Below are 24,461 nucleotides of genomic sequence, written 5' to 3'. Positions count from 1 at the left end.
TCTGATATGTGCTGTTTGATTGTAATGCTGTAGGCAGAGGTTTGCTTATAAGTTCTTGCAATGCTTTATATTACTATGCAGTATTGGTACTCTTTCCTATGTGCCTTGAAGAATTGGTCTCATACATTTACTCTTGCATTGGGAACTGCTTTTAAACAAGTGCATGCCATTCTTACAATTCTGTCTTGAATTTTCTCTCAACCTCATTTCTACCATACCTTCACTATTATCAGAATAGTAGTGTCTTTTCTACATTAGATCAGGAAATAAAGCGATAATTTTAATGGACATTAAATAAACAAACATTTCTCCTAGCATAAAAGAAACTTAATGAGCCCACTATGTATTTATAGGGACCCTTGGCACCGTGCACTGTTTTAATCTCACTGGATGAGGTGTGAAGAGAAAGGCATTTAAATACATTGCTGCTTGGTTTGAAAGGAGTGAGCACAAGGTGCCATGGAAACTTTTCCATCAGAGGGTAAGCTCTCTGAGGGCTTTGTCTTGTAGCCTTAGCACAAATCCAGTGCTTGTGACAGAGCAGCAAAGGGATAAATGATTGCTGAGTGAACTACCTTGTAAGCAGCTTCATTTGATTCAAGGCAAGTCTGGGTGACGGAAGGAGTGGGGAGGTAGGGAACTGACATGTGCTTTACATGGATAATGTCATTTAATCCTCACAGTCTTCCTGTCAGTGGGTATTATCCCCTTTTCACAGATGGGCAGACAAATTCCAAAGGCTCAGGTGACTTTCCTATTTCCCTTGGCTAGTTAGTAGGAGAGTCATTGCTTCCATTTCAGTCTGTGTACTGCTTGCACTCTTTCTGTCAGGCTGTGGTTAAAGTACTGGTGTGGGAGGCCTCGTCGGCAAACAGATAGCACTGATATTACCTGACTTTCTACTGCATGGGGTAGTCATGAGGAACAAACAAAAACTGATTATTGAAAGTGAGGAAATTTCCAAATGTCAGTTATTATTATCAGTACCTATTAATCCATATAGTAACAAAAAATACATAACACACGGATGCTTATTGCTTATACTAAATAGGAAATATTTTATGACCTTAAGCAGAGATTCTGAGTACAGAAAAACTGTCACTGGAGGAAATTATGGAGCAGAGTTTCCTGAAGGTGCTCACTCAATCATCCACATTAAAACCATCAGGGATATGTGTTAACTGTACCTTTCTAGGCCCCACCCCAGACCTAAGAAATCTGAATCTCTGTGGTTGTAGCCCTGAAATCCTGCATTTTTTTCTTTTCTTTCTTTCTTTCTTTTTTTTTTTTTTACATGAGCAGGCACTGGGAATCAAACCTGGGTCTCTGGTATGGCAGGTGAGAACTCTGCCACTGAGCCACCATTGCCTGCCCCAAACCCTGCATTTTTAACAAGCATGGTTGGTAATGCTTTTGAACATACAAACTTGAGTACTACTGGCAGAAAATCTGTTGATTTTGGTTTAATGGTAAGTAACGTATGTGGCATATGGAAGTAAGATGCTCAAAGAATAGTTGTTGTGCCAAGATAAAGCACAGTTGATTGTTGGATTGCTAGAAAGACTTTTTTGATGTTGTGGTTTTAGGAGCTTTGAAATAAAATTTGAGGAACCCTTAATAAACTTGAGTATATAAAGCATACATGTTTAAAGTCAAGCGTGAGGTGACCTGACACAAGGAAACGGTGAGTTAAGGTTCTGGGGAAAGGTGGCAGTTATATGCATTCTAGCCTTGGAAAGAACTTTTTACATGGATGTAAGGTGGCTAAGTTGTCTGAAGACCAGAGGCCTATCTATTCATCTAGCTCTGTATTCTCAAAACTCAGAAGACTGTCTGGAACATAGAAGGCATTTAAAGACACTTACTTAATGAACAAATGATAACAGACATTGGAAAATCTTAAGAAAGGGAGAGTAATGTGTGGAAAGCAGATTAGAACAATTTGATTATGACTGTTATGGATAAAGAAGTAGTGAAAGAATTTGCTGAAAATGAGTGTTACTGAGATAAGATAGACAGGATTTTAATTAGATTAATATGGTCCTTACAGGAAAATGCCTTCCTACAACACAAACAATGAAAAAAGAAACATGAGGTTTATATGGGATTGAAATGTGAAGCTACTGTTTGTGTGTATTATCTTTGAAGCAGCAATTACTATATGAGGGTAGGAACTGGTCTGTTTTGGTGTCCTTGTGATCATAGCACGCTATAAATATTTATTGAACAAATGAGAGAGTTTCCACATGGACTGAAAAAAAAAGCATTTAAATTATACAAAACCGTCCTGCAAAAAGAGAAAAAATAATCTTTACAAAGGCTAAACAGTAGATTGGTGATAATGAAAATAGCGTATCTTCATAAATGTATGATCTTTACTGTTCATTTACCTATCACCAACCAGTGCTTTGTTGCTAATGCCACGTTCATTTCACTGTTGCAAAAATCCGCTAAGGTGCCTAGCACAGTACCTTGCAGATATTAGCTCTTCAGTAAGTATTTGCTAGATGATTCAATCAATGAATGAAGAATATTGTCTTGGGGCTAAGGGGAGGTAGGAAATTGAAAGCTGTTGGAGGAGAGAGTTGCCCTCATTCACTTAGAATTCCCAGAACGACATGTGATCCAGCGATCTTTATGCAGCAGATTTCCCATATAGCAAGCACAAGGCCTGAGTATTGGAATCTTGAGGGGGAAGGGTGTTTGCTAAAGGAATGACTGCAAAAGTGAGTCCAGTGATGTTAGAAAAGGCGACGATTCATTTGATCTGGAAAGTCAGGCTGGAAAATGCTTTTTTGGGGAAAAACGGTAAAAAGTAATTCTAAACCTAACAGGAGTTTCAGTACAAAAATGGCTCTAATTCACGCAGTGTAATGTTAACATCAATGCACGTCTCCTGGCTAAGCCCCGCATACTGCTTTGGAAATAAAAGGAGATTGTGTAAAGAATTAGCGATACAAGGCATTTTTAAGTGCTTTATTGTAGAGGCCTGTGATACTCTGTGAAATCTATGCAGGCTCTTTCTTCCTGCTGTGCTTAATTTCAGAATCTGATGCTATTACCTATCCTTGTAGAAAAAAAAAATCACTCTCCGTTAACTCTTAAAAACCAAGTTTAACACTGCGCTTGTTTTCAACATAATCTTTTTGACATTTCTTGGGAAGAGAGAAGTGATGTATTAAGCTATGGAGGGTTTTGTCTCGGAATTTGGTATCTAGGATTGCTTTTGGAAGTGGCATTAAAGTAAGAGGGCAAGTTAGAAATAAATATAGAAAGCAAAAGTTTAGAAATAGTTCAAGTAGCTTGAAGAATAGGTCTCCAAAAGGGTCAGCAGAGATTGTGCTTGGCATGAATCCAGATCAGAAGCCAGAAAGGTAAATTAGAAATTGGATTACGTTATGAAGAAGATCAGGCTGAAGCTAGGACAGGCATTAACTCTTAACGATGTAGATAGCTATTTTTTTGTGACATGAAGACCCACCCCAAAATTAGTTTCTTTACTGACATGCTATCCTTGCACCCCTTCTCCTGTCTAACTTGACCTAACTTGATTTAGATTAATAGGTTACTTTTGGCAGAAATTGTGCAAAGCAGTTTATTTTTTATTGAAGCCTTCCAGTAACTCTTTGAAGTATGTACAAATGTTGCCCTATTATACAGATAAGAAAACTGAGCTTTCTTGGAGTGCAGCATAGCTGGTAAGTGGTGAGCTGAGACTTGAACCCAGGTCTGTTCACAGCCTGAACATTTAACCACTGTAATACAGTATGTATTAAGTCCTGTTGAGTCATCCTTCAAAGAAACAACTGTATTTTTCCCTTTCTTGTGATCCCCACTTCTGCCACCCTAGGACAGGCTCTTTTTACCTTATTTCTGAACCATTGCAAAGTTTCCCAAACTAGTATCTTTCACTCAGTCTGCTCTGTTTATCACTCTCGGGTCAATTTCCTTAACACGCCAATTAGATTATGTTATGTACCTTTCTCAAAAATATAAAGTGCCTGAGTACTGCATATGGATGGAACCCAGACTCTTCAGTCTGGTTTTTAAGGGCCTCTACAATCTATCTCCAACTTTTCTCTTTTCAGGCTCATGCTTGAAGCCTTCCCTTCGAGAACAATTTGCTTCAGATCTGGATTCAGGCTGAACACAGTTTCCCAGATGACTCCCAAACTGTCTGCAACATGTCAGCTCTATCAACCCTTCTCAGAATGCTTATGCCAGAAACCATGGGCATTGCATAAAAAGTAACTGCTGGCATCTGAACTCTGTCTGACTCAGGGAATTCTTCCAGAGATACTTTTTCCATCTGATTCAAACCTCCTCATCAATTGACTTTCCTTGGTTCCCAGTGTACTTGGCTCTGTATTGTGGCTTTCTCTTTTTGTGTTCTTACTCCATTCATTCAGTGATCAACCAATGTTTACTGAGCACCTACTGTGTTCCAGAGTCCACGTTAACTGCTAGAGAGCTTCAGTGGTGTTCAGGTACCGCACTCATACACAAAGATTTAAAGTCTATGAGGGAAGATAAACTTAAATAAAACAATTAACTGCAAATTGTGGAACTATATTTCGTAGAAGTATATAGCATATAGCAGGGGTATCTGATATGTTCGGCAGAGTGGCAGTCAGGAGAGGCTTCTGTGAGGAAGTCACATTTGATGGATGATTAGAGTTAATGAGGTAGAGTGCATGAGTGAGGGCTTTCAAGGCAGAGGGAGTGCCATGTGCAAAAGTTCCAAAGAGAGGGAGAAGGGTGTGTTTTTTCTTTGGGACGTGGCCTGCAAGGCTGGAGTAGAGTGAGTGGGAAATGGAAAGAGTTAGGCTGTAAAGGTAGGTTGGGATTAGTCATTAACCCTCATGTGCCCTGTCAGAGATTGAGTCTTCGTAAGAAGCATAACAAAAAACCAATAGAATTTGTGGTTATGGTGTATAGAAAAAATTTTAGAGAGGCAATATTGGATTTGTATGGACTAGGAAGAAGCTATTATGATGGTTTGTGCAAGATAAGATGGTGGCTTGGACTCTAGCTGTAGTGTTAGAGACGAAGGCAAGAGGGAGGATTTCAGAAACAAACGTGGAGGGAAAATCGCCCTACTTTCAGACTCATGTATTCCCCGCCTCCTACTTCAACCTAATGGAATGCTACCTCTGATAATTACCCAAGATTTCCATGTTTCACAGGATCAGAAAATAATGACTTAACTTCATACCTCTTTCTGTTTCCCAGGACTCTGCTGGCAGAGTCTGTACTCACTTCAGCCCTCGAGTATTCAGACAGAGATTGCCCACAGAACCCCTGGTCTGTATGTGTGCCTTTGCTCTCATAGTTCTCGGTCTTCCTTTTATCTATACCTTCCTTTTATGTAGCTCTCTTGAAATCCTACCTATCCCTAAATTTCCAAATTAAATTGTACTTCCTTCATAGTATCCTCAGAGACTATCCCTTCTGAAGACCTCTCCTTCCTCAGATCTTATGACACTTCTAAATGTAACTACCTTTATGGCTTTTACCATAGGTTGCATCGTGTTGTAGTCATATTGTGAACATGCCTTATCTCCTGAGTTTGTGGCTAGTGACATGGTCGCTCTAGTTGACTATTATACTCCTGTTTTAATTATCATTTGTCTCTTTCTAGCTGAGTGACATTGGACAATTTATGTAACCTCTCTCAATCTGTGATTTATCATCTACAAAATGGGGAAAATTATATTTAGTTCATAGGGTGATGATGAAGAATCAATGATTGAAGGAATGCAAGATATTTAAAACAATTCCTGGTGAATAGTAAGCTCCATTGTGATTGCATTTTATGGCTATAAATGTTATTCTTTGAAACCAGAGACCTGTATCTCATTACTACTTTTGTCTACTTGGAGCTCTGTAAATATTTGCTGGATTCATATTTGAATTGAAATTTAAGTATCCCTTTTGCTAGAGGATACAAATATAAATAAATCTTTTTATTTGATAGGGGAGACAATAACACAAATTGATAATTATTTGTCAGTGTAAGTATAGTGTTAGTGATATTAACCCTGATAGCGTATTTTGGAAGCACAGGAAAGAGATTAGGGAAGGTTTTCTAAGTCAACTGATGCATGCATTATTTTATCAATTAATTAAATGTCCTTAGAGTAATATGTGTACATAGTATAAAATCTCAAGGCTATATAATAAAAAGAAGCAATTCTCCCTTACTGGCAACGCTACCCACCCCATTCCTATTATTTTCAAATACATATTTCTAAGTAGAATGTTTACTCCTTATCTTTCTTAATTATTATTTTAAAATGTTAGCTCTCAGTGGTCTTCTTACTATGGTATCTGAGTATTTGGCCTTCTTACACTACCCTTTGTCCAGCTGTACTTCCTAAAACCACACACATTCCTTTTCCCATCTTTACAATAAAATTTCGTCTTCTTTTGGTTAAATCAGTTCCATAAAGATGATTTACTGATTGTGTCAATGCTGGTTATCATTGAGCAGAATTATATATTGATTACTTTTACTTTTTATGCAATTTCTTTGGTCTTCCTGGGGTTAATAATAGCCTCTGTTCAAATCTACATGTTTTACTGAAATTCCTGTGCCAAGACTTAATGGGTAAGTGGCGTATTCATGGTGAGCCATGGGGGAAGCCACCCAGGGCAGGAAGGGCCATTTTGTAACTGTTATTATTTAGAATTTCTGAAGCCAGGTAATAATAAAAGGCCTGCTGACTTTTTAATCAGTCATATTATGTTTCTTAAAATTTTCTACAGACAGTGTACCTGTTATTGCCTGCACCTGGGCCAACTGCTCCCTCCAGCCCACCCTTGGTAAGCCTGTGAGTTAAGCTCAGCAGGGCAGTGGGTGGTGCTGTGAGAAGGGAGGAGGCTTTTCCAAGAAGGCAAGGCAATAAGAGCAAAAAAGGAGAGAGGTGAGAAATAGCACTGTGTGTTTGAAGTTACAGATAGTTTGGATATAAAGCTCTGATGGGGAGTGGCTGAGATGAGACCACAGTGGCTGCTGGTGTCCAGATCCAGGTGATCTATTTTATCATGAACTCACATACACTGGATTCTATCAGGTAGGCCACGGGGACCCTTATACTATTGAGCAACCTGGTCTTCTTTGCTTAGAATGAACTAATCACAGATCAGCCCAAAATTAGAAAAATGGCTCTTCAGGTCAGCAGTTAAAATACTGTCTTTACATATTAGATGTTATATTAATATTTTAAGGGTATTTCAGTCAAATTTTAGAGCACACAATCCTCCACCAGAATGTGCATATATTTATAATATATGTACGTATGCTGTGCTACCTTAGATAATATTCAGCACTTAGGGCAATGTTCAGTTTAAAGGATAATTGATGTAGAAGTGTTGTTACATCAAGGTTCCCTGGAAACAACTTTGGCACACAGATTTGCATGCAGTGTGCTCTCACGGATGGCTCTCAGGGACCAGGTACCTGTGAGGGGATGACGGGAGGAGGATGGGCTGGAGAAGCTGAACTGTGATGCAGCTGAGGCTTTCACCCTCCAACAGGGGACTCTGACCTAGGGGGTCCTCTGGAACTGATGGCGCTTCAGAGATGGCCTTTGCTCCCTCACATTGGTTGGATAAGGCCATCCCTAGGGAAGGGACAGAACTTTGGACAGGGAAATCCCCCGGGCTGGGACGATTCTTGGGAAGGGACTGAGCTATGAGCCTCCAGCAGCCAGCACTTCCAGGAGCTGGGAGAATGAGTGCCTTTGGGTAGTACACCATAGCATCTACTAAAAAAACAAAAACAAAAACAAAAAAAACACCTTCCTGATAATTTCTCTATTTTTTTCTAATTCTCACTGAATTTCATTGAAATATGACTGGCAATGGGTCTAAGAGATTGGTTCTGCCATTTTCCTGTGTTCACTTCTGTTGGCATTATTAGTATTACTTGCAATTCATAGTTTTCTTTTTTCCAGGAAATCTTTTTAAGCTACTTATTCATTTTATGAGTGTTAATTTAACTACAGTTGGACAGTGTAATCTATACTCTAGTCTTTCAAGCAAATGAAAACTCCAATGTGTTACAAAATTCTAAAAAAAAAAGAGAAGGAATTATCGTGAACTCCTTTGTGTTATGAAAATGAGGGCTCAGTGGTAATCTATTAGGAATTAGATTATCTTTGGAGAAAGATATTTTTATGGAATGAGATGAAGGGAACATTTTAATTGGAAGTAGGACATCTCATTAGACCTAAACCTGTGATAGTGTTACTGTCTCTTTGTGTATTGGTAGCGGAGGAGGATTTGCTGCCCAGTATGAGGGCAGGAGATGATCAGCCAGGGAGTACAGGCCTAGCTTTTTCAGATTCCTAGATGAGTATCAAAGTCAGTGCCCTCCTAACTTTTATTGATCATACTTATACACCATTAATAAAAAAAAATGTGTTACTACTAATAGTGGACACTCAAGAAATTAAAAAGGAACTAAATTAAAAAGAAAATAAATAATATCTGTAAAATGAGGAATGTAAATAGAAGTCATAGTATTTTCTTCTAGATGCCAGTGGATCACTTTTTTGTGTGTCTTGAAGACTAATGAACTAGATTTCTAGAGCATATGCTATATACTCATGAGAAGAATCTGCTCTGGAGACACATTTTGACAATTTTATGGGTTTAGCCAATGCAGCTTTTCAGATGAGACAGTTTGAGCTACAAGTATTAAGAGATAAATTGAGGAAAAGATAAAGTTCTATAATATAGTTGTGGTGCTTTAAACTATTCTAAGTCATGGAATGTGTATGTGTATGCGTGCTGTGTGTCTATTTGTGTTGGGGTCATAATGACTTAGTATTTCCTCTTGTTGGTTTAGCAATTTCTCAAAAACTAAAAAGTTGAGGCCAGACTGACATCATTACCCCACTGTATATCTGTGTCTAATTTATGACCTATATCCTGCCTTATATCTCAAAATGTTTTTGAATGTTCTCTCATTGCTTATTTTTTCTAGTCACACATTTATACGTCTGTTAAAACCAATAATTAAAAGATATCTTTTTTTTGCGTTCTCTCAGCAGCAGAGAACAGGAAAAGAGAGAACCTTCCATAAATGTAGTTCGTTCTTTATCGTTGTTGAATTTTAAGTGCTTATCAGCATTTTTCTGGAAAAACACAGCCTGGCTTAAAAGAATTATTCCAGAGTTATCTCATGCCTAAAATTTAGATAGCTCAATTAATTTCCTTTTTAACATCTCTTACTTTGTTAATAAAAATTCACTTCTATTATGTTCTCATTTTTTATATTTAAATTTACTTGCTTACAAGCTGTGGATTGCACTGCATTTTTTGGAAGGAAGGGGATAAATATACTTTAGGTAGCATTATTATTACTTTTCATTATAGATAAAAGGTAGCTGGATCTGTTATCAGTACACAGAAGTTTTAATAAGGATCTGGTAATCATGGTTGGGTCTCTAAGGAAACCTAATCACATAATCTTAAATATAGTTCATAAGTTAAAAGTAAGAAACTCTTTATGTTAGGGAGTATATTTTTAAAAGTAATAAAAAGTTAAGATTCTTTTTTTTTTTAAATAATGTTTGCAATGACCTTTCTGTTAGTGAGTAAAGGCCATATATATATGTTGTCTCTCTTATAGAGATTCATTCTCTTCTCTAGTGTAATTGTGCCTGGTAGTTAGACTATTAATTTTTTAAAAATCACCAAAGCACAGGATCTTAAAGAAATTATACTTACCTTAAGTATCTTGTGATTTAAAACATATGTCAATTTGCCAATTATTTGATGTACAGTTATGGCCTTTATGTATGGGTCCCCTGAGTGGTGTCATCATCATCATTACCCTTGGTAAACCACACCAATAATACATACTCGATGGTTTGTTTTTTTTTTTTTGGCTTTTGATTACATGCCAGGAGAGGGACACCTGGCAAGCAGTCTAAGTGCAGAATTTGTATAGGTTTTTATATTCTTATACCAGGTTTATGAAGTTATTAGACACAAGATTTAGTGATTGTTTTTAAAAAACAATTTGCCTTTATGCTTTCTAAAGCATTGAATTTAATGTCACTAAAACCACCTTTTTTTGCCCTCATATTTCATTATGTAATATTTAATTAATTTATATAATTACAATAACAAGTAGAAATCATACGAACACACTTGGGATCAAACAGGCAAAGAGATGAGAATGGAAGCGTGTCCATGTACTGGAGAGAAGTCTTTAAGGCATTAGTGGGCCATGACAGTAGTATGTTGTGCAAAGGAGATGGAGCACATTGATTACCGTAGTGATGTGTTGCATGGACTATAAATATATATGACGATATAGAGGAGCTATAATGACATATTATAGGGTAATCTGATTTGTTCTGGAGGACAGAGAAAGCTTTCATGAGGAGGGGATGAAGAGAGAGAGTTAATGAGGTAAAGAAGGTGTCGAGTGGGGAAAAGAGAACAGCACGTGCCAAGCTTTGAAATGGAATATTAAGGAACTAAAGACAACCAAAATGCCTGGGACAGAGGAAAGAAGGGTGAAAATTGTGAAGATAGACCTTCGAAGAGGAGGAGGCAAGAGTTGGCTTAGATAGGATCTTGCAGGTGCTGCTAAAATTTTGGGTCTTTATCATTAAAGCAATTACAAGTAATGAAAGGATTCAGATTTGCATTTTTAGAAGATAGTTCTGGCTTTTGTATGGAAAATGGAATGGAGGGGGCATCAGTTAGGTCGTGGTTAGAATCGTGTGTGTAAGAAGTGTTGTCCTTGTCAGGAAAACTAGTCTCTCTGTTTTAGCCATGGGACTAAATTGGTCTTTGAAATATTTGAGAAAAAGCAGAACATGCACTTATCATAGGTGTAGGTGATTTCATCACTTAGGAAGAACTGGAATAGTATTTTCTACACTGAACTCTTGTTCACCATTTTTCCCTTTCATATTTGTATTTATGTTCACTATTTCAGTGTGTCATGTTTTCAAGACAGAAGAAAAGAGAAGGAAAAGTCATTATTTTAAGCTTGAATCATGCCATTGACTTTCTTTGAAAGGACAAGTGTGCTTATTTTATCACTGTGAGTCTAAAAATTAACCATGAAACATTCTCTATCTCTAAACTATGTGTAGCAAAGAAATGCTTTATTGCAATTACATCAATAATTCAAATGCAACTTAAAAGAAAGTAGGGCAGCACGAGGGAAAAAAATATACTCGTCCCGTAATTGAATCAATTAAATAGTATTGAGTTCTATTGTCACAGTCATATTGATGAAACAACTTTTTTTTAACTACAAAGGCTTTAATAAGACCCAGAGTTTTGAGGCAATGTCATGACATCTGTATTTTTTTCCTCTTCTAAAATACAAAGAGTGAAAACAACCTTTAGTAGTGTGCAATAATAAAGCCACAGCTTTTGAAAGGTGCTCTTTCAGGGATTTTAGTAGTTTCAAGGCTGTGCAGTAATAGCCCAAGCTATTTTGGAACTATGCATACATTAGTGTTCTGTTGCAGCATGATACAATAATGTGTGAAAACGTACACGATCGCACCTTGTTTAAATTTGCAACTTTTGTGCATAATCCCACAGTGAGCTCTTGTCAGGTTTTGACTGTATAGAGGAGAAAAAAAGTTTATAGAAGCTTATAAATTGGAGTTGGATGTAAATATCTGACAATAAAAATGAGATTTCCTTTTGATTGCACGTCACTTTTTGAAAGATCAAGAGAGTTATGTTAAGTTTCCTTCTATATAATATTTTACAAATTTACCAGTGGAACCTTCAGAATGCACATCTGTAACCAGCTAAATGAAAATGTATATCTATTCTATTTCTTATTTGCAAAGTGTGACTGAAAATTAGATTGATTTTTAAAAAACAATGATGAAATTATAATTTATGCATTATGTTAATATTGTTTTTTCAAGGTAGTCACCCAGAGAAGCAAAACTCCTATTCCAATGATGCCATTGTTCAAAACATTTTGGAAAACTACTTCTCTTGGAATTGTCATTTGAACCATTTGCAAGTCTGACTAAAACATCCATCTCATTACTTTCTAATTGCATTTTTTTACCAAGATTCATCATCCTTTTTTGGTTCACCAGAGTTTGCTATAAATGTCTCTCAGAAATGATGAAGATGGTTAAAATTGACTTTCAGTTTATGAAAATTTGTCACCATTATGAAAATTTGTCACCATTGAGGATATATAGAAGCATGTGCATGTGTTTGTATGTAACAGACCTAGAAAGCAGTTTCAAAAGGAGATAAAAATATTGTGAGTAATGCTTGATTGTTAGAGTATATATTCTAAGGTGATCATTAAGAAGGGAAAAACACATTTGAATCTTAGATGACGAGGTATATTTGTTTAAAAAACAGTCACATTACTTTTTAATGGCACTGTATATTATTTTTTACAATGTATAGAAAGAAAAATGCAAATATGTTTTCTGGAATGCAAGGCCAAAATACCTTATATAATTAGTAGCATATTTTATTACTATGACAATTAAAGGATTAAGCAACTACAATGCTAATCCTATGTTGGCAGATACTTCAGATAATGATCCTTACATGGGAACATCTCTGTATAATTTTATTTTATTTGAGTACTGCCATCTACTCTCTGATCTGTAAGTATGTGTATTTTCATTAGCATCCTACATAACTTAGACTAATTTTCATATCATTTGAAGGTAGTGTTTGATAGCATTTGAAGTTCTCATTTCATTTGACCTCATCATATAATTGACCCAGTTTTCAGAAACTATTAGTACTTGTTTTCTTAGCCGTCAGTAAAGAACCAAAATAGTTACATGTGCTTGAAATATAAAATAATTGGAATGAATTCCAAATATTTTCTTAATTTAAGAAATCTGTGGCAATTCAACACAGCTTGCACAATGTTTTTGGGTTGAATGATTTATGAATAAAATGAAGTGAAGTAGCTCCTAGCTAATGTACGTATTCAAAGTGCACATTTTTTCCTCAGAGAGAACACCTTTTTTTTTTTTGCATCTTTTTCTTAAATGGTTAGGAAATTATTGCCAGAGTTGAAAAATTATAATTTTCTGAATATCGAGTTGGTATTAGTGCTGTCTAGTAGAAAGAGAGTGAAAAACTCAAACATAAGTTTGCTGTGGTTTTTCTGACTCTGCATCATGTAGGTAATGTCTGACTTCCAGCTTTAGGCATTAAAAATAGGGATCTAATTTAAAGAATGCCATTGGTTACTCTTTGCAAATTGTTAGGCTTAAGTGCAGTGTTTGAATAGTGAAGATCTGGAATACACTTCTGTATCACCTTTCAGTATAGCTAGCTCACCCTTTGGAGACCATAAAGACTTCTTGTTTTAACATAGTGTATAATTTGTGAAAATTAATTTGTGTCATACTGATGCTTTTACCCTTGTTAACAAACTGTGTTAATTCTTTTTTCCTGCTTTATACTGTTAAATGGGTTTTCTTTTCCTGACTGTTATCCCCAGTTATTCTAAAAAAAATTTAAATCACCGGGTATATGCAGGAGCTGTTCTAGATTAATAGCTACTTCTTTCTTTTTAAACACCTAAATTTGTACTAATAAAATTGAGTGCTGATTCAATTTTACAAAGTTTGCTTTCCTAGAGGGGGGAACATTTTTGAGGGAGTAAATTCAAGTGAACATGCAGTATGTCCTTTGTCCATTGGTAACTTATTTTACTTATTTTCATGAATTTTTGACCACAAGTGTGGTATTTGAAACTCCTTTGCAGGAAGCTATAACACTGTGACATTGTTTATTTGCAATATAATAATTGTTCACTGACAATTTCTGAAATCTGTAATAGATTAGAAAATAAAATCCCAGTAGGTCTTTTTTTTTCCATTGAGAAAAGTAGATTCATAAAGATTGTGCAAAAAATGTACCATAGTCGGCTGACCAAAAGTTAGAAGTTTTGTTCTTGTAAGAGATAGGCTAGTAAGTAATGTTTATATAATCCCGATAAACATTTCTCCATGACTGAATTTTGAGCAGAAAACTTTGTTTCCTAAAAGGTTGTAAGTGAAAAAAAATATGGTTTGTTCTCGGTGTGTATAATGTGTCTGTATGTGTATACGTGTAAGTGTTTGTGTGTAGATCCCAGCTTAATACCAAGTAATGCCAGCATTGGGCAGAGAGGTGCAGATCTGGGAATTTGTTGCTTGAAACCCTGGGACAAAGTGTTCTGATCTGACCAGCAAACATAGCTGTGGACTTGAACTGGAATCTTCAGGGGCAGAAACCTCTTAAGTGTCTGGAAAATTGGCCTGTTGAGTCACCATGAAGGCACTAAAACAAAACTAATTTTAAGCAGGTCAGAGTTCAGTGATTCCCTCTGGAATTCAAACTTTTTTTTGAGTCTCATGTTTAAGTGAAAAGGGTCAAAGTTGATGCACTGTTACAATGTTTTGAATGCTTTCCCTTAAGAACAGCCACCCAAGCTGGGATTAGCATGAAGAACTGCAAGGCTGGCACTTCAGCGTCTGGGTTAAAAATATTTTAAAGCAGTAAATGCAGTCAGTACAGAGAGATCCCTGGGAGCCTTTCTATTCAAAAATGTGTGTGCTCGGGGCAGCAACTGCAATGTAATTTAGGGCAGTGTATGCTTCATAGCTTTGGAGAATATTGCTTCCTGCTAATGTTCCATTGGAGGATGGTAGGATAGTAGTAATTTTAGAAGGTAATATTCCTGTTTGTCTTACATCAAAAACTTCAGAATAAATAAAAGGAAATATCAACTGGGCAAGAAATGTAACTATGGAAAAGTACCAATGAATCTAAATTGAACTGGAACACATACAAAACCAGCATGAGTATAGGAATATTTTTTAAGAAGGAAGATACAGCGAAAGGAACTTCTTGGGGAGTGAGCTGCACAGGTATGTACAGTGTGTGACAGCCTGCGGAAACTTTCAAGAAAGCGCTTTGTTAGCAGTGAAGTGCTGTAACCATGACCAGATGAAATGCCATCAAATATTTGAGCTGAGGAATTATTTTAGAAAATGAAACATATGAGGTTTAATTTCAGTAGCTGACATTCAGATGGTATCTAGATATCCCGAGTAAGCCAAATCATCAGCAAGTCAAAATCTCTCTAATGAGATTGTATTGGGAAAGTATGGTGGCCTCACCTGGAGGTTTGTGGTTTTAAAATCTTATTGTTAAATCAGGGCTTTTGGTGTTAAAGTCTTATACTGTAGTTTACTGGGATTGAATGGGCATTTTCTGAGTCTGAAGCTCTTGTAGCTGTCTAGAAGGAGATCTAAACAAGATTCTTTGACATTAAAAAGAGTCTGTCATTTTATGGGTTGTGTCTAGCAAGTGGGGGGGGGCATTTACTTTGTAATTCCGTGTCTTCAAATTTCGGAACTCAGCTCAGAACTCTGGGGGGCTATGAAATTTGGCTAGTATCCATAGTCTACTAATCCTCCTATAAAACCTAGGTTATTTTTAACTGCTGTCTTTTTTCCATGTTACCAAATGCAGAATAATTCTGTTGCTCTTCCTCGTAAAGCTACAATTTGAAGACGCTTTACTTTGCAGTTATTTTATTCCATAAATATCAGTTACTCCAATTTGAGGAATTACATTTTGCTTCATATTTACTGCAAAATCTCAAGAGATATGAGCTCAGTAGTGTCTTTTTATTTTAGTGGGATAAGTCAAACACACATGATAATTTCTACCTAATTGTATAATAAAAAGCATAAGAAAGAATGAAATGCTAAATTATTATTATGGGACAGGATGACTCTCAGGAATACTAAGGAGAATCAAATGTTAGAAAGTTAAATTAGAAAAAGTAAAATATTAATGTTTTTAAGAACTGGTGTTAGGATTATGATACAGGGTTAATTTGGGGAATAAATTCTTAGATTCCTCTGAAATCTTATTTATGAGCTAGAAATTTACATTATCGAGCAGATTTTATTTACCATCTGAACTGTGTGAAGAAATAGAAATGTCAGCCTATTCAGTATTCTAATTCATTATTTCAAAATGAGTAGTTAATACTTTTATCATGAGTGACCTCTTTAAAAATGTGATTGTGGCTCTCAGTTTTTGCCCCTCTAAATCCTGAATGTCTTTGCAAGGAGAGTTTTTGAAGAGAAGACTCTTAAATTGGTCTGACAGTAAAATACTCTGATCCGTTTTTGTTTCCTCTAGGTTCTGTCAGCTGTTAAACTTGTTCTAGCAGACTGCTGTATGCCATGCTGTGCTGATCCTTTTGTTTAACTGGCATTTCTCTTCGCTTCCCCACTTAAGCTAGCTATCAGAATCCTATAGGTCAGCCAGGTAGTTGGCCTCATTGCGAGCATACCTGAAACATCTTCCGCGGTAGGGCCTATGATTTCATGAAAAATAGTCACCTCAGTGGGGAGCTGTGGAACTCACCTCTATCTTCCAAGGGTTAACAGTAACCTATAATAATAATTTGGTGACACAAAATGCTTCTTTTTATGCATTACCTATTTCCAGTGGCCTAATTTAGCTTTGTATCAAAATGGATATCACAAACAGTACAGCTCCCTGCTGAGAAGCAAAGTGCTACTGAGAGACTTTCTGCTATTCTTTTGGTGGCATCTGGGAGGGGTGAAGAAATATTGGGGATGCTGGGAAAAAAATCCTCCACCCCTTATACTGTAGCTGAGACAAGCCGTGTTGGAGAATGGTTTTCAAAAGCAGAATAGCTTTATGGAATTGTTATATCAGGAACTGAACTTTGTTGCCGCACTTGATATGAGGCAAATTTTAGAACAAGGAAAATAGCAAAAGTGGGTACAACAGCTATCTTATTTTTCTGTATGATTTTCATACTTCATGCTCTAGCAACAGTGACTGTGCTTACCCGGGTGTAAACACAAACATGATCATATAGTGCTGAGAAAGTTTTAAACTTTGAGTCCATAAAAAGTCTTAATTCCTCATTCCAGAATCCCCTGGCTGTGCCAGGGCCAGACTGAGACCATTTGGAAAAGCAAGCTAAGTTCATTGGTCAGTGTGGCCCATCTTCTCTAAACTTTTCCCCTATTTTTAAATTGTGCAGTAGTACCCCAAACATGCTGGTTCCTCTGTTGTCCTAGTTCTCACAAAGGAAAGCAGATCGAAAACAAACGCAAATTTATCATTATTTTTCTTAGCTAATTATACCCAGGAGTATTTATACTTTAAATAGAAACCCATGAAGGTTGTTTTTTCATAAATGTTTAGAGTGAGAATTTCTGGCTATGCTGGTAGGGAGAGATAGGAAAACTATGGCAGTATTCATTTGCTGAAGGCCCCCCCACCCTGCCCCTTCCGCTGAGCCCTCAATTCACAGCGTAGAGGCTAAATGACCATTACAATTAAGCCGGGGACTGATTTTAGCCCATATTTGGGATGGTAAATGACTGGCTTTTTAGAATTCGGGGATGAGGGCATTTATGCCTTTCTTTGCTTTAGATTCCAAGGCAACTTCCAACTTAGGCCTCTGCCTGGACTGAGCCTGGTTCATGTACCTGTTAAATGGAAGGGGTAAAAAAAAAAACAACTCAGGGAGCTGGGCAAATTATCAAGAACTCCATCCCAGAACTTTAACTCAGACTCCCAGTTCATCATTCTGCTCTTACATGTTTTCTGCAAGCACACGGCTTTTCTTGGCCTGATACTTCCCCCAGTGGCCAGCCCTGGCCTCCTCTTTGTACTCTGGGGATCTGTTCTCAGAGTCCAAGTTTCCCGCCTGCCCTTGTAGGAGCAGCTGTCCTTGCGTTCCCACTCCCACTCTGAGGAGAGGCTTTGGGTGCATAGGCTTCTGTCACATACTTAATTTGTGCATCTCTAGCACAGCTTGCTCAGCTCTGCATTTTTGGCTCAGTGAACACATTGAGCATGTTCGTTTATATGTTCATCTTGGGGTATACCCATGTCGGGGTAATAGATATGGTTTCTCTTTTCAAGGACTCAGTTTTAAGAGTTGCTATTTAATGTCTACTGAAAAAAGAAACAACATTTATTTTTTTAAAAAAATGTGTTGCAAGTAACGTGTTCATGGCATTCTTTTTGATACTTTAAAAAGCTATCTAAAAACCAGAATTTTAAGGAGTTTCTACTTTAAAAACTTCTTCCAGACACATTATATCTATTTCCTTATTTAATTGGGTATAATTCATTTTGTAAATGTTATTCTTTGAAAGCAAGAAGACTTTTTACCACCATGGACTAAGAGTTTGGTCACTTTTCTTAGGGACTGCACAAATTTTCCTTGTAATAGCAATTCCCTGAAGAAAACCGGAGAAAAGAAATAACATCAAACCTTCAACTGTAGCTTTTGTCCCATTTAAATTGCAATGGATGATTTAGAAAAATTGTAAGTGGGGTGATGTAATATGGACTTTTAGCTCTCTTTTCAAAGTTTCTTCCTATATTTGTGCTTATTTCAAAATCTTTCCCTGGAATGAGAGTATATTTGTGCAGTTTAAATGCCCTTTGTTTTTGTGGCATTGTTTTTTATAATGATTGGTGGGTAGAAATGTGCCAGGGCCATGCTTTGGGATCTGAGCCTCCTTTGGACCCCATAGGATGTCAATGGACTCATTAGGATTTAGCCAAGTTTTATGCATTATTCATAATATACATTCACAGCGTGTACACTAACGACTGTCTCCTGTGTCTGCTTAGTCAGAACCATTTGCATGTTGTATTATGGAACCATAATAGGGAATGCATTTAGCTACATTTTCTGTATTATCTTTAATACATATTGTCATCATATTCTGTTATGGGGTATGTGGTGAATGTGTTTAAACAATGGCAGGCACTTGTGCATTATGATTCCATAAAAACAAATATATAATAAAAGTCTTGATGGAAATAATTATTGTGTATGTCCAATAACAGTTTTTTAAAAAGGCTTCATATTATTTCTAGTTTGCTTTTATTGTTTGATTATCTAGTTATTTGTTTTATGTTGTTTTATGCCTGCTAGACTGATGTCCTGAAAATTTTAATTTTGAAAACAACATACCTTCTTTATCCCTCTCATATCTTACCCCATTAGTTTCCCTAAATGAGTATTTAAAAATGTAACATTTAAAAGAGACTCAACAATTAAGAAAAGCTTGTGTCCTAACTACCAATTAAAGATCTTTGGAGTATTTGTTATAAAGAGGCTCTGTTCCATGTATCAGCATGAGCTAAATTGTATATGTAAGAAATTAACATCAAATTTTCTTCCAAATTTGGGATAGAGAGGTTCTGAATTTTGGTGTCAACAATGGCCCTAGCTCATCTAGGGCATTGACACTTTGTCTTTTTACCTTAGACATCTTGCTTGTAAAATGGAAATGATCACTGTTACATTCCAATAAGCTATCAGATTTACCATATCTTTTTAAAAAATTTAATTTGGAATGGAAATAAAAAAGGCCGGAAATTCACCTGTGTCACAGGTATGAAGAAAACAAAGATTTGATTTAAAGCTTTAAATGTGAATGTTAGAAAATTAGAAATTTGAGGAGTTGGAAAGTTAGAAATTTGGGGAGGGGATGATATAGACTTCTGTATAAAATTGGTTTGCAATGATGGAAATAGCAGGTACAGAATATAGTAAAAGAAGTCATTTAAGATTACTGGTGGTTTTCCAGTAGTTTGAAGGCATCTGGTTTCTGCATAGCCAGTAGTAAACTCATTTTAGCATATTCACTTTGAAACCTTATAATTCACTTAGTGTCACCCAAATCTGGTACTTTTACACATGATCACTTCTTATTTCATTGTGAAACCATTTAGGAACAGATTTGGAGTTAGAAGCATATTTAAGATGGCAGTTTTAGTTTAAAGGACCATTAATCTTTTTATTGATAATGACACTTTTATCAGTTATCTGTTTTAGTTGGAATAAGTCTTATGAAATTTATCTATTCTCCTAGACATTATTGGTGAATTTATTTCAGATAAATGATCTCAGTGAAAATTTGAAGTGTATCCACTTGGTAATGTTGTAAACCATCCTTCTCTTTTCCGTTCTTTTCAGCAAGTTTGAAATGATGCATTTAGGTGAAATGGCTTTTGTGGTAGTGACCATGATCTTTGGGAATCTGGAGGGAATATAAAGTTGGTGAAAAGACCAACTAACGTCTTTTCTTACTATCTCAGTATATTGTTCTGATTTTCCCTTTGACTTTCACGTAGTTGTTTAGATCATCTCTCCCTGTTGAGAAGGAAACAGGCTTAAACCTATTTGTTCTGGAGTTACTTCCAAATGTGATGGATTGAATTCCAAGTCTCTGGGCCTCAGGGTATGGCAGAGAAGGATATCGAATGATGAGTTCACCAAAACCTAGATGTTTTGATTTTGAAATCATATGAATTTGTCAGATAAGGAAAGATAAATTGAGTATTAAAGAGGTAGATAAAAGGATACATCCCTTCAAATGGATTCTTTTCTGTAACATAAGGAGGGAAGAAAACTCATTGGCTCCTGTTTTAACAAGCTGTTTTCTTTTTACTTTCATTTGATATTTTATTTCAACAGTCACACTTAACCAAGTTGATAGCTTTGTCAAACTTTTATTGTCAATTTTATTAGTTCCTCTGCTAATTTTATTATTAGTCCTCATTCTAATTTTCAGATTTTTAGAAAAGCATTATATATGTGCCTGGATGAGATGGAATGTTTAGAAATTTTGTTTATATTTTTACTTATTAAGATATATTTATAAATCAGGTGACTAGAAATAAATTTAAGGTATTAAAATCAGAAATTATTTAACTATAATTCAGTATAGTCACTTTCAAGGCTAAGCACATATTTTATTAATAGTGAAATTCTTCAGAAAATTTCTGGAACTCCTCCTTTGGAACTGCCATACAGCCTGAAACATACTCTTTTAATAAGCTCAGTTGGCAAAATTTCTAGCTTTGAAGGATGATTTGATATTTGAAAATAGTAAAAGATATATTTGAGCTAAGACTGTAAGTAAAACACGCAGGTAAATAAAAGAGTGGTGAATAGTAGTACAAAGTATGGAACTAAAGTTAACAAGACTGTTTTCTTGGGTCATTCATAAATTGGAGGATTCCAAAGCAAGAGGTCCAAAAGTGTTTTAAGCAACAGGGAGATGAGTATACAACTTCTGAAGTTGAATTCTTTGGAGAACTCCACTTACTTGTTTACAAGCGTTCTGATAGGTTTCAAGTATGTTTCATTATTTTATAGCTATACCTTACCTAATCACAGTATATTATATGTTTTAGGGTGCATCTGTTATAAGTGACATGCAAAAATGTGCTTATTTTTAGACTGCTGTGCCTGTTCTTTCCAAATTAGAATAAATGTAGAGTGTCTTTTAATTCTGAGCCAAGAAAAGTCCAAATAGAATCATAATTTCTATTCCTTTCTCAGATGTATTAATCAATATTTCCAGAATTTAAATATCTTAAAAGTGGATTTTTCTTGCTTAATATTGATCAGAGGTTGCTTTGATTTTTGTTACAATATAACTTGTCTTAAGGTGTTTCTTCATTTGAGCCTATTTATTGAGTCTGAAAGACCAGTCTGATCACTTGTAGACTGACACAGTAATTTACAAGTAAATACTTTCCATAGATAAACTGTAATAAACTACACAGTCATCTTCACAAAGTGTTTTATGACTAACTTGCATAGTAATACATTTCAAAAGACCATAATTGTGCAGATTTATTTGGTAATAAAGTGAATAATCTTGATTTTTGTGTTGGAGTAGCTTTCAGATATCACCATGATCAAATCTCTCATTTCAATATCCACCAAGTTCCACAACCAGGAATAATATCAGAAAAGGTTGACATAAGTAGAAGAAGGTTCAACAAAGAGTTCTGGATTAAATAGTTGTGTGCCACTTTATGTTATTGGAGTTTCAGTTCAAATTGCTTGCCAATTTGACTTTTTTTGAGGATTATTGAGAAATGGAACAATTTTCCTGATGGGATGACTAAATGGAAAAATTCAGATTAATGTTTATACTAAAAATAAGGTTTGGATCAGGTATTTATCTTCTAATTTGAATTAAATTGAATAAAACTTTGGAAAAAAATTTTGTTAACTCCATAATAATGCAGTGAGCATTTTTGAAAGTACCATGGAATCCTGGAAATTTTAGTAAATTAAAAAAATGTTTTTAAAGTTTTCTTTGCATTGATATTTCTGTCTAAATTTCGATTACATTTTTTGGTGTAATTTTGAAGACATTACTCTTTACTCTGTACAATTTCATTTGGCCATCACAGTCTGTAGCCCAGAGAAGGCATTAGCTTATTTATCTAAATTAGCAAATTTATTCTCTCCTTCTCTCTACCTCCTTCCTCCCCTTCACATCTGTCCTTTCTTCTTTACTTGTACTGTAAATCCCTAAGTAGCTCTTATTGCATATTGTATATGAGTGTAGAAGGAAAATAAGAATTGGCTTTCTAGAAAAGTTCTTTGTATTGTTTCTAATAGGTATGTGATCTGTAAATTGAGTACTTATATCTCATTATTTTGATAACAGGCTATAAAGATCTAAGTAGCAGTGTTTAAGTTCTTAATGATTTAAATATGTGTACCCATAGTCCCTTCATTTACTTATCTAGGTTTTGTGTTACTGCTTCTGAAATAGCAGGTTGTGGAGTGGACCTGAGTCATTATCTGAATTATCTTAACTTCTCTGAATCTCTCTTTCTTCATCTGTAAAACTGGGTTTTACTCATAGGGTTTTTGAGAAGAATGAATGAATCAATTATATGAATGCATTTTATAAAATGTTAAGTTCTGAGTTGATGTTAGCTGTTGTTACCTTGCTTTTATGACATGCAAAATAAAAAGGATTACAGCTAGATTTGCAGTCATTTTTGTTGATGGGTTTTATGATCTTGTTCATGTGCTGGGTCCTTTTTGGGGAAGTTTAAACCTTTATGGCCTTTTGACTAAAATCCCACTAGTCCTATATAACTCTCAGGAAAAAAAAAAATCAAGGTCTGCTTTTAGTTTATGTTCGTTTTGGTTGTTCTGCAGTTTAGACTAAGATTTCTGATAATGTTACTGAGTGTTGACATTACCTCCCATGACCTTTATCCCCAAACTCTCCTAAGGATCTGCTGCTTGTTTTCCTTCTCTTTTTCTTGAGCAGTATAAATATAAATTTTATTTCAGGCCTGTAGGTTGATGTGTATATTTTCTTTTTATTAATAGCTATGTGATCTGTAAATTGAGTACTTATATCTCATTATTCTGATAACAGGCTACAAAAATCTAAGTAGCAGTGTTTAATATTTGTTTTAAGAAATTTACCACTGCAGATGAATTTATTTTAGACTGACATCTCTGAAGTACAGTGAATTTAAGTGGTCATGATGAGGGGAACCAATGTGGTAAAGCAATGTAGTATATTATCTGAGTTCTTAGGAACCATGTGTAATCTTTCTTTGTCAGTGGGTTTTAAAAATTCTTTCCATATTCATTGTTTGTTTCTATTTTCTCTGTAGTAACTGGCCTCTAAGTGTGAGTTTGCTAGTAAGTTATAATTCCAAGTGAAGTGATAGGGACAAATATTTCTGAATTTTGTGGATAGCACCTTCTTTTTGATCTTAGGCAACTTACTTCATGTCTTTTTGCCTTTACTTTTCTTCATTCCTATCTTGTTAGGGAGGCAGGGATATGTATTTCACAAGACTACTCACAGGAGTAAATGAGATAATATATGTAAAAGTTCAACTAATCTTAAACCAAAAAGTGGCATACCACTATCATAATACTGAATATTTGCTTGTTAAAAGAGTGAAACTATAATGTCCAGATTTTCAGGAGTGTTTTGTGGCTTTTTTCAAGGCTTTAAATTGACCTGTGGAAGTAGAATTTTTAGAACCGTGACATGAAAGATTCCATAGCATATAATCTTTCGCCCAAATCCAAGGAAAGAAACTGAGACCCAGAGATACTGGATGAAATGTTTAAGGCCACAATGATAAGTAGGAGAATTAGCCATAAAACCCAGGTCTCCAGGCTTCCTGTGCAGAGCTTCGTTCTGCTCTGAACATGGCAGGGCCTACTCTTTTACCTTCTTTGGTGTTAAGATTTCTTTCAATTGAGAGTAATACAGTAGCACTCACCCTTCTCTCAGAAATACAGGACTCTGGAGAGGCATTTTCCTTTTGCTTTCTTTTTCCCCTAGTGGTTATTGACAAAGCTTAGGATCATGTTGAAACTTGTTGCAGCCACGAGGAAACTCTTTCAACTTTTAATAGTTATCACCCTGCTCTTAATTAACAAGTAACAAGCATGATTATGCTCTACTAAGTTGGAAAGACTTGTCAGCTTTAATATTTAGTTGATGAAAAGACCTCCAACAATTCAAAAAAAAAAAAAAATCCCTGTTGATATTTTCCATAAAAGGGGATGTACAGTTTAAAACCAGCAGAGCTGACTCGCCACTTTTTGTAAATCA

General features: G+C 35.7%; 1 protein-coding gene across 16 annotated transcripts in view; it reads left to right on the top strand.

Moving 5' to 3' along the window:
• Nucleotides 1-24,461, top strand: part of SOX5 (SRY-box transcription factor 5) — a 1,211,684-nt gene that overhangs the window by 201,209 nt on the left and 986,014 nt on the right. The window contains exon 1 of one of the 16 annotated variants that reach the window (XM_077170301.1): nt 10,154-14,900. The exons of the other annotated variants lie outside the window; for them this stretch is intronic. The gene's annotated coding sequence lies outside the window, so the exon portion shown is untranslated. Of the gene's footprint in view, nt 1-10,153; nt 14,901-24,461 lie in introns of those variants that run through there. 16 annotated transcript variants of the gene reach the window in all.

The sequence above is a fragment of the Tamandua tetradactyla genome, chromosome 7, assembly GCF_023851605.1.
Source record: "Tamandua tetradactyla isolate mTamTet1 chromosome 7, mTamTet1.pri, whole genome shotgun sequence".
Lineage (NCBI taxonomy): Eukaryota > Metazoa > Chordata > Mammalia > Pilosa > Myrmecophagidae > Tamandua > Tamandua tetradactyla.
Note: the sequence above shows the minus strand (reverse complement) of the source record. Positions and strands in the feature narration are given on the sequence as shown.